General features: G+C 38.9%; 1 protein-coding gene across 2 annotated transcripts in view; it reads right to left on the minus strand.

Annotated features, from left to right (window-relative positions):
• PAK2 (p21 (RAC1) activated kinase 2) overlaps positions 1 to 15,891 on the minus strand; it is an 89,792-nt gene that overhangs the window by 58,742 nt on the left and 15,159 nt on the right. Inside the window, exon 2 of one of the 2 annotated variants that reach the window (XM_048214894.2) lies at positions 771 to 872. The exons of the other annotated variant lie outside the window; for it this stretch is intronic. The gene's annotated coding sequence lies outside the window, so the exon portion shown is untranslated. The remainder of the gene's footprint in view (positions 1 to 770; positions 873 to 15,891) is intronic. 2 annotated transcript variants of the gene reach the window in all.

The raw sequence follows: 15,891 nt of genomic DNA on the forward strand, positions 1-15,891 counted from the left end.
TTAAGCGCTGCCTCCAGCTCACGTCATGATCCTGGGGTCCTGAGATAGAAGTCTCACATCAGGCTCCCTGCTCAGTGGGGAGTCTGCTTCTTCCTCTCCCTCTACTGCTCCTCCTGCTTGTGCTCTCTCTGTCAAATAAATAAATAAAATCTTTAAAAAATAAATTAAGATTTTATTTATTAGAGAGCGAGAGAAAGAGCACAAACTGGGGGAGGGGCAAGGGGACAGAGAGAAGCAGGCTCCCTGCTGAACAGGAGTGCCATGTGGGGCTAGATCCCAGGACCGTGGGATCATGACCTGAGCCGAAGGCAGATGCTTAATCTGACTGAGCCACCAGGCACACCATCACAACTCTTTTCTATAATTATTTTTATTTTTATATTTTAATTTATTTTTTAAGTAGGCTCCAACCCAGTGTGGAGCCCACCGCAGTGCCTGAACACACAACCCTGAGATCAAGACCTGAGCTGAAATCAAGAATTAGTTGCTTAACCAACTGAGCCACCCAGGCACCCCACATCTTCAGAACTCTCGAATGTCCCACCATGCACTGATTTATAGTTAAAAAAAGTTTTATATGTATACATATATATATGTGTATTTATATAATTATCTGAACCTAGAGCACAGTTCTATTTTGCATATAAAATATTTTTTACACAGTTTTAACACACACTGAATTTTCCAGCTATGCAACCACTATGAAACCAAGAGAAGCCTGGAATTTGTCTTACTCAGTTCACTTTTACTGAGAAGTTCTTGTTATTTACCATTTGGAATATCGTATCACTTAAAGCAACATGCTCATGCTGGTGGAGTTACCAATAGCAGTGCATCTGCAGGAGACTGCATTAAGGCCAAGCCTGTAATACCTGTAAAAGCAAAAGATGGAAGCATCTCAAATCGCAATAAGCAGGAGACTGGTTGAATTAGCTATGATGTACCCCCCACTCAAGCACTATGAAGCTGTAAAAATGAATGTGGAAATCAGTCTATCCCATGGAGTGATCTCAGGGTATACTACTAATGAAAATGCAAGATGGGAGAAAAATATATGTATGGTATGCTACCATTTATCTAAGTGGAAAGGAAAGGCATTTCAACACACAGACATGCACACATACACGCACAAGCTTATTATTTTTTTAATAGAAGGAGAAACCATAATTTTTTCAATGGTTACTTTGGGGAATGGAACAAAATGGAGGAGACTGAATTGAAAGTGAGACTTCTCTGAATGTATCTTGCTTTGTATATTTGATTTTGGAACTTTGGAAGTTACATATAATCACAAGCAAAAGTAGAATGAGTAATATTACTTGAAATAAATAAGATATCAGAGAAACCCAATCTCAATCCACTGGCCACTAAAAATATGCTTGGGCACCGAGTTCCCTCCTTAATACTCATCACCCATCTAGCCCATTGCCCACCCACCTCCCTCCATCAACCCTCAGTTTGTTCTCAATCATTAAGTCTCTCTTTTTTTTTTTTTTAAGATTTTATTTATTTATTCGACAGAGATAGAGACAGCCAGCGAGAGAGGAAACACAAGCAGGGGGAGTGGGAGAGGAAGAAGCAGGCTCATAGTGGAGGAGCCTGATGTGGGGCTCAATCCCATAACGCCGGGATCACTCCCTGAGCCGAAGGCAGATGCCTAACCACTGTGCCACCCAGGCGCCCCTCAATCATTAAGTCTCTTACAGTTTGTTTCCCTCTCTCTCTCTTTTCCCCCCTATGTTCATCTGTTTTGTTTCTTAAATTTCACACGAGTGAAATCATATGGTATTTATCTTTTTCTGACTTATTTTGCTTAGCATAATATACTCTAGCTCCATTCACATCATTGCAAATGGCAAGATTTCATTTTTGATGGCTAAGTAATATTCCATTGCCTGCGTGCGTGCGTGTGTGTGTGCGTGCGTGCGTGTGTGTGTGTGTGTGTACACACCACATCTTCTTTATCCATTCATCAGTCAGTGGACTTTTAGGCTCTTTCTATTGTTTGGCTATTGTTGATAATGTCACTATAAACATCAGGGTGCATGTGCCCTTCAAATCTGTATTTTTGTATCCTTTGGGTAAATACCTAGTAGTGCAATTGGTAGATCATAGGGTAGTTCTATTTTTAACTTTTTGAGGAACCTCCACTGTTTTCTAGAGGGGCTGCACCAGTTTGCATGCCCACCAATAGTGCAAGAGGGTTCCCCCCTTTCTCTGAAACCTCACCAACACCTGTTGTTTCTTGTGTTGTTAATTATAGCCATTCTGACAGGTGTGAGGTGTTAGCTCAAAAACAACAAATTATTCAGATAAACACAAATCAAGCAAATTTTGCAAGATACAGCAGAATATACAAAACTCAACTGCATTTCTGTATACTAAACAAAATGAAATTGGAAGGGGAAAAGATACCATTTTTAACATAAGAAAAACATGAAGTTCCTACAACAGAAGTTCCCAAACCTTCTCAATTCATGGGCCCTTGCTATTCTAAGTAATTATTCACAATGCTAAAAGAAATTCCTAACAGTTTCACTTATTTAGTAGTTAGGTCCAAACAACTTTATTAGTATTTATGTCCTAAAAACTTAGTAGTTATTAAAAAAAAGCAATACACACAAACTGAAGATTTTTTTAATTTCTTTCTCAATCACTTACAAACTGGAAACATGCACCTGATGGGCACTACATAATACAAGACCTCAGGCACTGCCCACCCTCATTTTCTGTTCCACATTGATTTCTGTACTTTTAATCACAGCAGCTGCTCCACAAAGATGGACATTACGAAATGTACCACAACTTAATGTTGAAACTGTGGAACTCCCTAGAGCTGCAAGTCCACATGGTGTTCAATAGATGCCGATCACTGACTCCCTCTAAAATGTAAAATCCCACAGTGCCTCTCAGCTCAGGGGGGTATCCCAGGGTACACTGGCACAGTTTGGGAACCATGGAATGAGAATCTTTATACAGGAGGAAAACAGATTCAAAGATATTAAGGAGAATTTAATAAATGGAGAGATACTAGTGTTCAGGAATTTAAGACTCAAAATTGGGCCCCTGGGTGGCTTAGCTGGCTAAGCGGCTGGCTTTAGCTTGGGTCATGATCCCAGAGTCCTGGGTTTGAGCCCTACACTGGGCTCCTTGCTCAACAGGGAGCCTGCTTCTCCCTCTGCCTGTCACTCCCCCTGCTTGTGCTTGTTCTCTCCTCACTTCCGTGTCAAATACATAAAATCTTTAAAAAAAAAAAAAAAAGTAAACAAAAAAGAAAAAAATTTTAAACGACTCAAAATTATATAAATGCCAAATTTTTTTCAAATTAATCTAGATTCAAAGTAATCTTAATCAAAATCCCAAACGGGTTTTATGAAAAATTGGACAGCTAATTCTAAAATCTATATGGAAGAGCGAAGGCCCAGGAAGAGCAAAGACATTCCTGAAATAGAATAATGTAGAAAGACCCTGATAGGAACGTTTTTTATCTAAGAGGTTGGATCCTCTACTAGATTCAACTTTTCCGATCCTTTCAGCCTCACCTATCTCTTATTCAAGCTGCTACTCCACCTACCAGCTCTATATTGGATGTGGCCAACTTTTAAATGCAGGCACAATACGACAATGCCTCACTTCATTCCTGAGCTGCACACCCTACCCCAACAAGTGCAACCTGATAGTGCAGGGGAGTTAACTGTGGGGTGAACCTGTGACCAATGTGATGAGAACAGATCCCATCTCATTAAATAGATCCTTTTTCTTATCCCCTGTTGGATGATCCTGAGACTGACTTCCTGTAACTTCCTGAGAGGCAATACAAGGGGATTGAGCCATCAGTTCCACTTCCATATAGGCTACCACTACAGGAGTACTCCACTCCTCCTTCCCCATACTTCTGCTCCTTGAAATGTACTTCCTAATAATGAAAAGATACATAAGCCTTCCGCCTCAAGCTCTGCCTTCTGGAGAACGCAGGTGAAGACCCCTACCTTATACCAAAAAAATCTTTAGATGAATTAAAGATTTAATGTGAAAGGCAAAATTCTAACTTTTAGAAGATTATATAGAAGGGTTTCTTTACGTAGAGAGAGTATCTTTATGGCTCTAAAGGAAAAGACTGATAAATAGGACTACATTCTATACCATAAAATAAAAAGATATGCTGCAAACCAAGGAGATAATCTGCAACAAAAGTAGCTGACAAAAAATTATATTCAGAACATATAAAGAATTTCTGGGGCGCCTGGGTGGCACAGCGGTTAAGCGTCTGCCTTCGGCTCAGGGCGTGATCCCGGCGATCCGGGATCGAGCCCCACATCAGGCTCTTCCGCTATGAGCCTGCTTCTTCCTCTCCCACTCCCCCTGCTTGTGTTCCCTCTCTCGCTGGCTGTCTCTATCTCTGTCGAATAAATAAATAAAATCTTTAAAAAAAAAAAAAAAAAAAAAGAACATATAAAGAATTTCTATAAAGAAATAAGTAAAAGACATACAATCCAATTAATAATGAGCAAGTGATGGGAATGGCATTTCATAGAAGACAACAAAGTGAATAAATACATGAGAACATGCCCAACCTCATAAAAAATTGTGGAAATATAAAGTTAAGGCCATTATCAGATACCATTTTTACAGCTTCTAGATTGGAAAAATTAAGAAGGCTGACCAAAATTACATATTATCAAGGATGTAGAGCAAAGAGAATTTCCCTAACTGCTAGGAGAGTGCAAAGTAGCAAAACTACTTCAGAAAACAACTTGGTATTAGCTTGTAAAGTAGACCGTCTGTCTTTACATTCTGCAACTCAGCAATTTTATTGCTGGATATAAATCCAAGAAACTCTCACAGATGTGCAAATTATAAGAATGTTTATAGTAGCACTGTCATACCAGTAAAAGTCCGAAACAACCCTTTATCAGACCAGGCTATGCACTGGTAACAAACCTATCCCAAAATCTGAATGTTTTGACACAATGAAGGTTTATTTCTAGTGGACACTAAACCTGAGGAACTTAGTTCTTCTCCTTAAGACGATTTATGGATCTAGGTTGCTGCGATCCTAGAGTTCCATTATCTTAATAGGTCACCACCAAAATGGGAGAGAGAGACTGAGGGGGCATGTGGGCTTTAACTGTCTCAGTCCACAAGTGACATAGCTCACTTCCTACCTCATGGTTCAACAGAACCTGCCACATACAAGGCAATCCATAAATATCTGTTCAATGAATGCATGAGTACGAAAGGGGAAGAGATCACTTCTATCACTTCAAAATGATTTGAGAAAGAGCATGACTTTAACTTGAAAAATAACATAAAGGATAGTTTGCACAGATAAAAAATAGGGAAAGAATATTCCAGGTACTACTATAGATGCCAAAGAGCCAGCAGGCTTCAATTCACAGAGCTACTCTGAATGATTCCGAGTGGCTGGCGGCCACGTCTTCCTGTACACTGTGATGAGAATTCTGAGGCTGCATTCCTCTTATGGGAGGGTACAAAATAAAATAATCCAGCAAAGACAGAAAGGCAAAAAATCTTTCCTTGCTTTAAGAAAAATGTTTTTTGAAAAGTGAGCTAAGTTAAAAAATATATATTTCGGAGTGCCTGGGTGGCTCAGTCAATTAAGCGTCTGCCTTTGGCTCAGGTCATGATCCTAGGATCCTGGGATGGAGCCTCACGGCAGGCTCCCTGCTCAGTGGGGGGTCTGCTTCTCCTCTCTCTCTGCCCCTCTCCTTTGCTCTTGCTCTCTCTCTCTCTCTCTCAAATAAATAAAATCTTAAAAAAAAATATATACACACATATATATGTATATATATTCCTAAGCATATCAAATGGCATGCAGAGGTTTAAAAAAACCAATCACTTAAGGGGCACCTGGCTTGCTCAGTCAGTAGAACACACAACTCTTAATCTTGGGGTCCTGAGTTCAAGACCCATATTGGACGTGGAGCCTACGTAAAATCAAAAACATCAAAAAACTGAACACTAAAAAGTCTTCCTTTAACACCACTTCCCTCTCGCTTAACCCCGGCTAGACTAAATGGCTAATGACAATTATGCCTTATTAATCTTTGTACTCTTAGCACACAGTATAGAGTCTTGCACACTGTATGCATTCAACAGATGCATACTAAAATGAACCAAGATTAGGCGTGTGATAAGGTTATAAAACAGACATCACTGAGGGATATGCATCTTTATTTAAAATTTTTTTAGTACTCTCTATGCTCAATATGAGGCTTGAACTCACAACCCGCAGATAAAGTGTCACATGCTCCACCAACTGAGCCGGCCAGGTGCCCCAGGATATGCATTTTTAAAAGATACCTTAAAAAAAGAAATGAATCTCAATCAAATTTTTGTAATTACATTAGTGATACAAAAAAATTTTCAAAATATTTCAAATTAAGATATTTGGGGAAAACAGAAACTATCATGTAGAGAGGCTGACCCTCAATGGGAAGTTGCTCCTAAAGTCATCTTCAAATTACTTGTTTTCTTTCAAACTGGTTTCCTTACATTCTGTAAACTGTGCTATCCAATATGGATAGACATACTGGCCATGTGTGGCTATTTAAATTTAATTAAAATGCAATAAAATTCAGATACTTAGGCACACTAGCCATATTTCAAGTGCTCAGCAGTCACACGTGGCTAGTGGCTGCCATATTGGACAGCACAGATATGGAACATTTCCATCATGGCAACGAGTTCAGGTTGAACAGCACTATTCTTTTTTTTTTTTAAGCTATATTTATGTACTTGAGAGAGAGAATGAGCTTACACAAGCATGAGCAGGGGGAGGGGGAAGGGCAGAGGGACAAGCAGACTCCCCACGGAGCAGGAAGCCCAACATGAGGCTCCATCCCAGTATCCCGAGATCATGACCTGAGCTGACGTCAGACGCTTTATCGATCGAGCCACCCAGACACTCCAAATCCAGCACTACTCTAAACCTTTCCATATAACTACTCATACATAATGAGAGGAAGAGTGGTTATTTTTAAGTTGGATATTTCTAAGTCAAAGATCATATCTAAAAGGTTTAAAAACTATACTTATATTAGTAAGTTTTAATATTTTTCTTAAATTTGTCAAAAATGGAAAGCAAACAATTCACTTCTGCACCAACCTGATTAAAAGGTTGATAAGTCAATAAGAACTAGTCTAGATTTAGTAGTATAGGATATTTCTCTGAAAATGGGCCTCACACTATGTAGCCTGACCATTTATATGAGCCTAGTCATGGGTTAACACCCAAGAACTTTGTTTTCATTTTCTAGAATTACTGTCCAACTTTTAAAGTATAAAAGCCAATAATCAGTAATATGGTATTATTAAAGTCTTTCTCTTTCATGAGAATCCTTCAGTCTTTGATATCTGGGTGGGGGGATTCTATTCCTACACCTCAACAAGGGCAAGATATAGTTTTCAATTTGTTTTCCCAGATCAAGTCTGCTAGAACCCTGTTCCTAAAAGGCGCATTAATACGACAATATTTGGGCGAAGAGGACTAAACCATGATGACTTCTAAGATGCAACATTCCGTCAACGTGATTACATTGTGATTACAATGTGACTACCTTCCTAACAGTCACTTAAAGAGCACCAAAATGATGTTTAGTGATTGTCTATTTGACAAACTTCGTTACGTTACATAAATACATCAAAATAAGAAGTTTCTGCACAGCAAAAGGAAACAAACAACAAAACTAAAAGACAATAAAGACAACCTACTGAATGGAAGAAGATATTTGTAAATGATATAATTGATAAAGGGTTAGTATCCAAAATATATAAAGAACTTACAGAGTTCAACACCCAAAACCAAATAATCCAATTAAAAAATGAGAAGACGTTCCCCCTGCTTGTGCTCGCATGCGTGCTCTCTCTGACAAAGAAATAGAATCTTTAAAAAAAAAAAAATCAGACAATATGAACAGAGATTTCTCCAAAGAATACTTACAGATGACCAACAGACACATGAAAAGATGCTCAACATCACTAATCACCAGCGAAATGCAAATCAAAACCATGAGATCTCATCATCTCACACATTGTCAGAAGGAGAAAATAAAAAACACAAGAAACAACAATTATTGGAAAGGATGTGGAGAAAAAGGAACCCTCATGTACTATTGGTGGGAATGCAAACTGGTATAGCCACTGTGAAAACAGTAAAGAAATTCCTTGAAAAACTAAAAACAGAATTACCATATGATCCAGCAATTCTTCTACTGGATATTTACCCAAAAAAATTAAAAAGCACTAACTCAAAAAGATATATGCACCCCTACGTTTACTGCAGCATTATTTACAATAGCCAAATTACAGAAACAATCCAAGTGTTTATCAATAGATAAATGGATGAAGATGCGGTATATAAATACAATGGAATATTACCCAGTCATAAAAAAGAATGAATTCTTGCCATTTGTAACAACATGGATCAATCTAGAGGGTATAAAGTTATGTGAAATAAGTCAAAGTCAGAGAAAGACAAATACCATATGACTATACTCATAATGGAATTTAAGAAACAAGACAAATGAACAATAACAAAAAAGAGGTAAACAAAAATACAGACTCTTAAATACAGAGAAAAAATCGATGGTTACCAGAGGGGTGGGGGGATGGATGAAATAAGTGAAGGGGATTAAGAGTACACTTACTATGATAAGCACTGAGTAATGCACAGAACTGTTGAATCACTATACTGTATACCTGAAACTAATATAACACTGTATGTTAATCATACTGAAAATTTAAAAATAATAATAAAACAAATAAAATATAATAATAAAACATTTAAAAAGAACTTACATAAATATATTTCACATAAACACCAAAAACAGAAAGTTCCTCAAAATGCTAGTATATATCATTTAGCATTATTATATATATATTTTTAAGATTTTATGTATTTGTCAGAGAGAGAGCACACACATGAGCACAAGCAGTGAGAGCGGCACGCAGAGGAAGAAGCAGTCTCCCTGCAGAGCAAGGAGTCCGATGCGAAAACCGATCCCTTGGACCATGACTTGAGCCAAAGGCAAGCACTGAACCGACTGAGCCACCCAGGCATCCCTAGCATTATATTTGAAAGCCAAATTTTTCTGTAAACAAATATACGAAAGAAGCAGCAAGCACCATCACAGAAAGCTTTCCCTCCCTACTATCTCCCCTACCTAGCCATATTTTATCAAATGATTAACAATGATTCTCTTTATGGGTAATAGACCTGATTGCTTTCCCTACCTTTCTACAATATACACAGGACAAAAATAACTGTCCATACTCTAATTTTTATAAAATGAACATGTACTATTTTTGTAATGAGAAAAAAAACAGCTATCATCTTCAATTAAAACAACAACAACAACAACAAACAACCTTGAGCGAAAAGGTGAAGGGGATTAAGAGGTACAAACTTCCAGTTATAAAATAAGTCACAGGGATGAAAAGTATAACACAGGGAATATAGTCAACAATATTGTAATAACATTGTCTGGTGACAGATAGTAACCGCATTTAGTGTGGTGAGCATTTCATAATGTATAGAAGTGCCAAATCACTACTCTGTACACCTGAAAGCAATATAACATTGTATGTCAACCATGGTTGAATTAAAAAAAAAAACAACCCTACTGATCTTACAAGAGCTCCTTCATATACCACTTCTTCAACTGTCATAATCTCATAGCAAATCTATTCCTATGACTCTGACAGCACTAATACCATTCCAATGCTAGTTACTGATTTAGTGTCTCTCAATCCCAAATTCATCCCTTTGTCTACTCTGAAAATAGATCTGGGACCTTTAAGTGTTTCCCTTGGCCAGCTGGCACGATATTAAGCTTTATCAGTAGAGGGCGCAGGAGAGACAAGTAGGATAAAAGTTTTGCTTCCTGGTTCTGGTGTGTTTGCTCCCCAAATTCCTCCAATACCAGGCTTCTATACCACGAGGTGACCAGTAGCTTACTCAGCAGCCAACAGCTTCCCACTGCTCTCTTTTTGGGAGCTTTTGTAGTGGAGTTAACACCTCCCTGTCAACAGCTTTCTCTGGCACCTACCCTAGAGAGCATATGTCCAGCAAGTTCTGCCCACACAGCACCTTCAGGGATCTACAGCCATGCTCTCTCCAACAACGTCTGGATCTCAGCTCTGGGGGAAGGAGGGCTCCTTCCTAGGTCCTGAGATACGAGCCCTAGGGGTAGCAGCTGCTCCTTACTTGCTATTCCTATATTCTTTAGAGTTCTATTTACTTCTTACTAACTCATCCCTCGTTATTCCACTCTCTTGTTATAGTTAATAATTCTTTCCATGTTCAAATTACTGTGTGGTTTCTCTCCTGAATGGACCCAGAATGATACAGTGCAATCCGTAAGGTTTACACTTACACACTTCTTTGTACTTCAGTCACTGGCATCTTTCTTCTCTTTTTCTACAAGATTTTAAACTCCAGGCTGGCAAGGAACACTTTTCTTAATTTCTGTATCAATGTGACATTGTCCAAAATAAAGCTTTTAACACAGAGGAACTAACGATAGTTTAAACTCACTTCAAACGATTCAAAAATATTCTAGGGGCGCCTGGGTGGCTCAGTTGTTAAGCATCTGCCTTCGGCTCAGGTCATGATCCCAGAGTCCTGAGATCGAGCCCCGCATCGGGCTCCCTGCTCAGTAAGAAGCCTGATTCTCCCTCTCACAATCCCCTTGCTTGTGTTCCCTCTCTTGCTGTCTCTGTCAATAAATAAAATCTTTAGAAAAAAAATACTCTATACACCCTCATTAGTTTAAGGCCACTATAAACAAACAAAATACTTTCTAATGACCTACAATTATTTCAGAATCTCACCACCCAAAACATAAGATAATCAAGATAGTGTAAGTATGCATTCCTTGGTGTCCCTAGTTTATAAGGTTTCAGAGACAGGAACAGCCTGCATGCTTAGAGCTCCGAGAGCTTTTAAGACAGGAGATAATGAACTGCTCATGCTCATAGACTCTTCATGGCTACAGGGTCAGAAAGAGGTTGGAGATGAATAACGCTTATTTCTGTATAACTATATACAATGAGGTAAGAAATCATGCTCAGAACAAGGATGTTACAGCCAAGTGATAAGTTATTTATTTACAAACAAGTAAGATAACTATGTTGGAATTTCAGAGTGACATGATTGGAAGTATACGAGGCTTTATGATAAACCTGCATTCTGTGCTTCTGAAAACCTGGCAGAAACCACCCTACCACAAGCACAGGGTCATCAACACTGAGGGTATCTCCTATGAGGAAAACTGGGAAATGGTTAGAAGGCTGCCTCACTGGCTACAAATCTCATTTGCCTTATCTTCTGCTGAAACTGGACCCTCTAGCTTGTTCCAATAAAACGCAACTTGCTTATGTAAAATCCATATGAAATGCTTGTTTTCATCAAGCCTCAAAACCAGCCCTCTGTGGGATCACCTCAATGGTAAGTTAGAATTGGGGAGTCGGAGCTGGAAGTACAGAAGATAAAAGAAACAAGCTATTGTCTTGAGTTAAACACAGAAAAAGTGCTACTTTTCAAATGTCTTTTAGTAATTGAAAGCAGTACCACTCAAAGAGTGCTACATGGACCAGCTATTTCTTTTACCAGTGCTCAATGAAATACAGAAATTGAGAAGAAGTGTTTAGAAACTTTCGGAGCAATCTGACACAGTAATTTGCTGTTGACCCTAACAACGACAATGACAATGACAACAACAACAAAAGGGGCTTTTATTTTGTATGTCTTGTTTTTCTTTCATTTCCATTTTACAGTATTTTACAAAAGTTATTAGTTTATTACCAAAAGATTCTGAGAGGCACTGCTCTAAACCACTCAATTCTGAACATAAAATTCATTCCCAAAGGACCTGAATACGTATTTCTCAAAAGATAACACAAATGGCCAATAAGCCCATTAAAAGATACTCGACATCATTAGCCATTAGGGAAATGCAAAGTAAACCCCCAATGAGATACCATTTCACACCCAGCAGGATGGCTACATTAAAAAAGACAGAAAGTAACAGGTGTTAGTGAGGACAGGGAGAAATTGGAACCCTCACACACCGCTGGCAGGACTGCAAAATGGTACAGGCGCTTTGGAAAACAGCCTGGTAGCTCCTCAAAAGGTTAAAGATGGAGTTACCCTATGACTCAGCAATTCCATTCCTATGTATATACTCCAAAGAAATAAAAATATGTCCACACAAAAACCTATAGACAAATGTTCACAGAAGCATTATTCATCTAACAGTCAAAAAATGAAAGCAGGGGTGCCTGGGTGGCGTAGTCGTTAAGCGTCTGCCTTCGGCTCAGGGCATGATCCCGGCATTCTGGGATCGAGCCCCACATCAGGCTCCTCCACTAGGAGCCTGCTTCTTCCTCTTCCACTCCCCTGCTTGTGTTCCCCCTCTCGCTGGCTGTCTCTGTCAAGTAAATAAATAAATAAAATCTTAAAAAAAAAAAAAAGTGAAAGTAACCCTACTTCCATTAACTGATAAATGGATTTTAAAAAAATGTGGTATACCCATACAATGGAGTATTATTTAGCCATAAAAAAATTAAGTATTCATACATGCTACAATATAGATCAACCTTGAAAACACTGTGAGAAATGGGAGAAACCAGTCACATAAGACCACATTTTATGTGAATCAGCTTCTCTGTCCAGAACAGACAAATTGATAAAGACAGAAAATATATTAGTGGTTGCCTGGGACAAGGGGGAGAAGTTGGGATAAAATGAGTGACTGCTACCAGGTGCAAGATTTCTTTTTGCGATAATACAAACATCCCAGAATCAGAGAGTGGTGGTGATTATGCAATCTCGGAAAACAGAAAAACACAACAAAACAAAACCCACTCAGTTGTATACCTTTTAAAGGGTGGATTTTATCATATATGAATTATATATCTCTTTTTTTAATTTAAGGGGAAAAAAAAGCTACAGTGGAGCAGATATAGACAAAGAAAGGGAATGATGGAAACTGAGGCAGACATGGAGGGTTCAGGTCTGGGGAAGAAGCAGCTCCAAAGAAACTGCTGTGGCCTCCCGGAGTAACTTACAACGGAGACTTCTAAACAAATGCAGAATGCAAGCATCCCTGGAACGATCGATCGATCCATCGATTGCCTCGAGAGCCTCGCAGGGGCATTACTCTCAAGGTGACTAAACTACCTGAAGTCACACCTCTCGCTGCGTTCAGAAAAAGAATCATCTCCACCATTTCAAAGCCATGCCTCCTACGCTGCTGTTCTTCGTACGTGAAAAAAGGACCCAGGGTCATCATTTAACAAAAAAACCAAAACTGCTGTCTGGATTATGGGTTCTGCTCGGAAAATTTCTATCAGGTGACAGGAAAATATCAAAGTAAAAAATGTTCAGTTTTTCCATTTTTAAGAAATTAATTGTCTTGGAATAAAATGATTTTTGAAAATCATTTGTTTCAGGCTTTCACGCTCTACCTAAACATGCTGTCTCAAAACCATCCATGCCTCTCAAAACTTCTAAATCACTGCAGCCTACGACTTACTCACTGTTATTTATGATCCCCAAATGCACTCTCAGCCCCTCCCAATCTATTGTACACACTGCAGGGAGCAGCTTTAAAGCACATTAAACTCTGTCACTTCAGTGTCCTACTTAAAGCCTTCAAGTGGGAGACTGAAGATAAAGCGCAACAGTACACGCATGATTAGGCCCCTCACTTTCCATACTCACTCCTTCGTAGTTTTAAGGGGTTCTTCTGTAGTTTTATCCATTCTTTCAGTTTTTCTAATGGCCATTTCAGGCGTTCACATGTGACCTCCTAGGAAGATCTGTTCACTGACCAATCATTCATTCTATTTCCCTGGGACACCTGACGGGCAGTACTAAACCCAGGAAAGACCTCAGCAAACTGGCATTGAGTTGGTCACCCTACTTTCTGTCCACCAGCTCCACCTGTCAAACACCCACTTCAAGTATTGCCCTAAAGGTGACTTTCTCAGAAAACCTTCTCTGACACCTCCTCACTCCCATCCCATGCATATCACTTTATTTCCTTTGTCTTAACATTCATCACACTGGATTTGCTTTTTTAATGTCTATCTTCCCTATGTTATAAACTCCACAGGCATGGATCCAGTGAGTATTTTGTTAACCACTAACACCTAGCATTGTATCCAGTTCATGTGTCTACATGAGTAATTGCTGATGAATAAATCGACCAATGAAAGGTTTATCTGTGATGGCATCAGAGGCAAGTGAACTTTTTTTTTTTTTAGGCTGCAGGGGACACAGCAAAATTTGAAGAAAGAGTCACTGTTCTGTGTGCTTTCAGATCACTATTCTAGAACAAAGACAATTAAATGCTCTATTTATTTTGATCCTCACAATTGATAAAACTGATCCAGGAACCTCACATTAACCATCATATATTCAGTATAAGACCAGCAGGACAATAAATAGTCTAAATTCTCACTACTCAATCCTCATTTACAACAGATCACATTCCCATTCAGAAGATGGGATTCCGGGGGCGCCTGGGTGGCACAGCGGTTAAGCGTCTGCCTTCGGCTCAGGGCGTGATCCCGGCGTTGTGGGATGGAGCCCCACATCAGGCTCCTCTGCTATGAGCCTGCTTCTTCCTCTCCCACTCCCCCTGCTTGTGTTCTCTCTCTCGCTGGCTGTCTCTGTCCCTGTCGAATTAATAAATAAAAAATCTTTAAAAAAAAAAAAAAAAAAAGAAGAAGATGGGATTCCAAACAATAGGAACAAATAGGAACAGTAAGTATGATCTAGTTCATGAGACAGCAAGAAAACAAGAGGGCAAATGGCAGCAAGTAGTGAAAAATCAGATTGTGGAGTAGGGCCAAAAAGTCACAGGTGCTGGGCAACAGGGAGCACCTGGAAGTTTTAGAGGTTGGTTTAAGTATTTCTTATTCTCAGAAGTAGTGCCCGATCATTAAAAAAACAAACAACCCAGACCAGAATAAAATCTAAACAAAAAAGTATTTGTAACTCCACTTCCCAAAAGACCTGTGTTTTACATTTTCACACTAGAAGCAGGGCAATGACACAGTTGAAGGAAAAAACCTTAGTCTCTCCTAAGTCAGTCAAATATTTATTTTGTGCCTATACTGTGTCAGACGCTAGAGATCAAAGACAACTATGATTCAGTGTTCCCTCTGAGTTGGCGTCAGTGGGAAAATAAAAACAGACGACTACTCTGAAATAAGGTAAGAGCTAATAGGGGTGTAAGGCATACTATGGAAAAGAGGACCCACAGCTCCCATTTATATGAGTAATTAGGCCAAGAAATCAGACTTGGCTTTTGAAGGATGAGAAGGAATTTGCCAGGCAAGGAAAGACAGGAAGGTCTCTATATACAGAGGAAGCAGTGTGTGTAAAGAAACATAGTAATCTAAATGTGATCCTTCTTTTTTTTCTTTTTCCCCTTGGCCTTCACCCAATCACCACACTGAAAAAGTGAAACAATGACCAAGCACGAAAGAAGAGGCAAGAGTCAGAAATGCTTCAAAATGACTGTAAGGTAGGGAACGGGGAAGTAAGGAACAGCAAAGATTACAAAAAAAAAAAAAAAAGGCAGCTTTGGTCACAAACCTTAAATGGCAATTAATTCAAAATGAAAAATAAAGGGGGGGCAATAAATTTATGAAATGTGTTCAACTTCAGAGAGATGCAAATTGAAACAAGATACCATTTCCTACCATCAAAGTGATAATCTATCAATCTAAAATAAGACCTTTGACTAAAAAATGGTTAACAGCAAACGGATTATTTGATTCCTTGGGTGGTTATCTAAGTTAAACAAAAACTGGAGCCAGCTTATTCTCATTAAAAAAATGGTATCAAATCAGAAT

The sequence above is a fragment of the Ursus arctos genome, unplaced genomic scaffold (genome assembly GCF_023065955.2).
Source record: "Ursus arctos isolate Adak ecotype North America unplaced genomic scaffold, UrsArc2.0 scaffold_4, whole genome shotgun sequence".
Taxonomy (NCBI): domain Eukaryota; kingdom Metazoa; phylum Chordata; class Mammalia; order Carnivora; family Ursidae; genus Ursus; species Ursus arctos.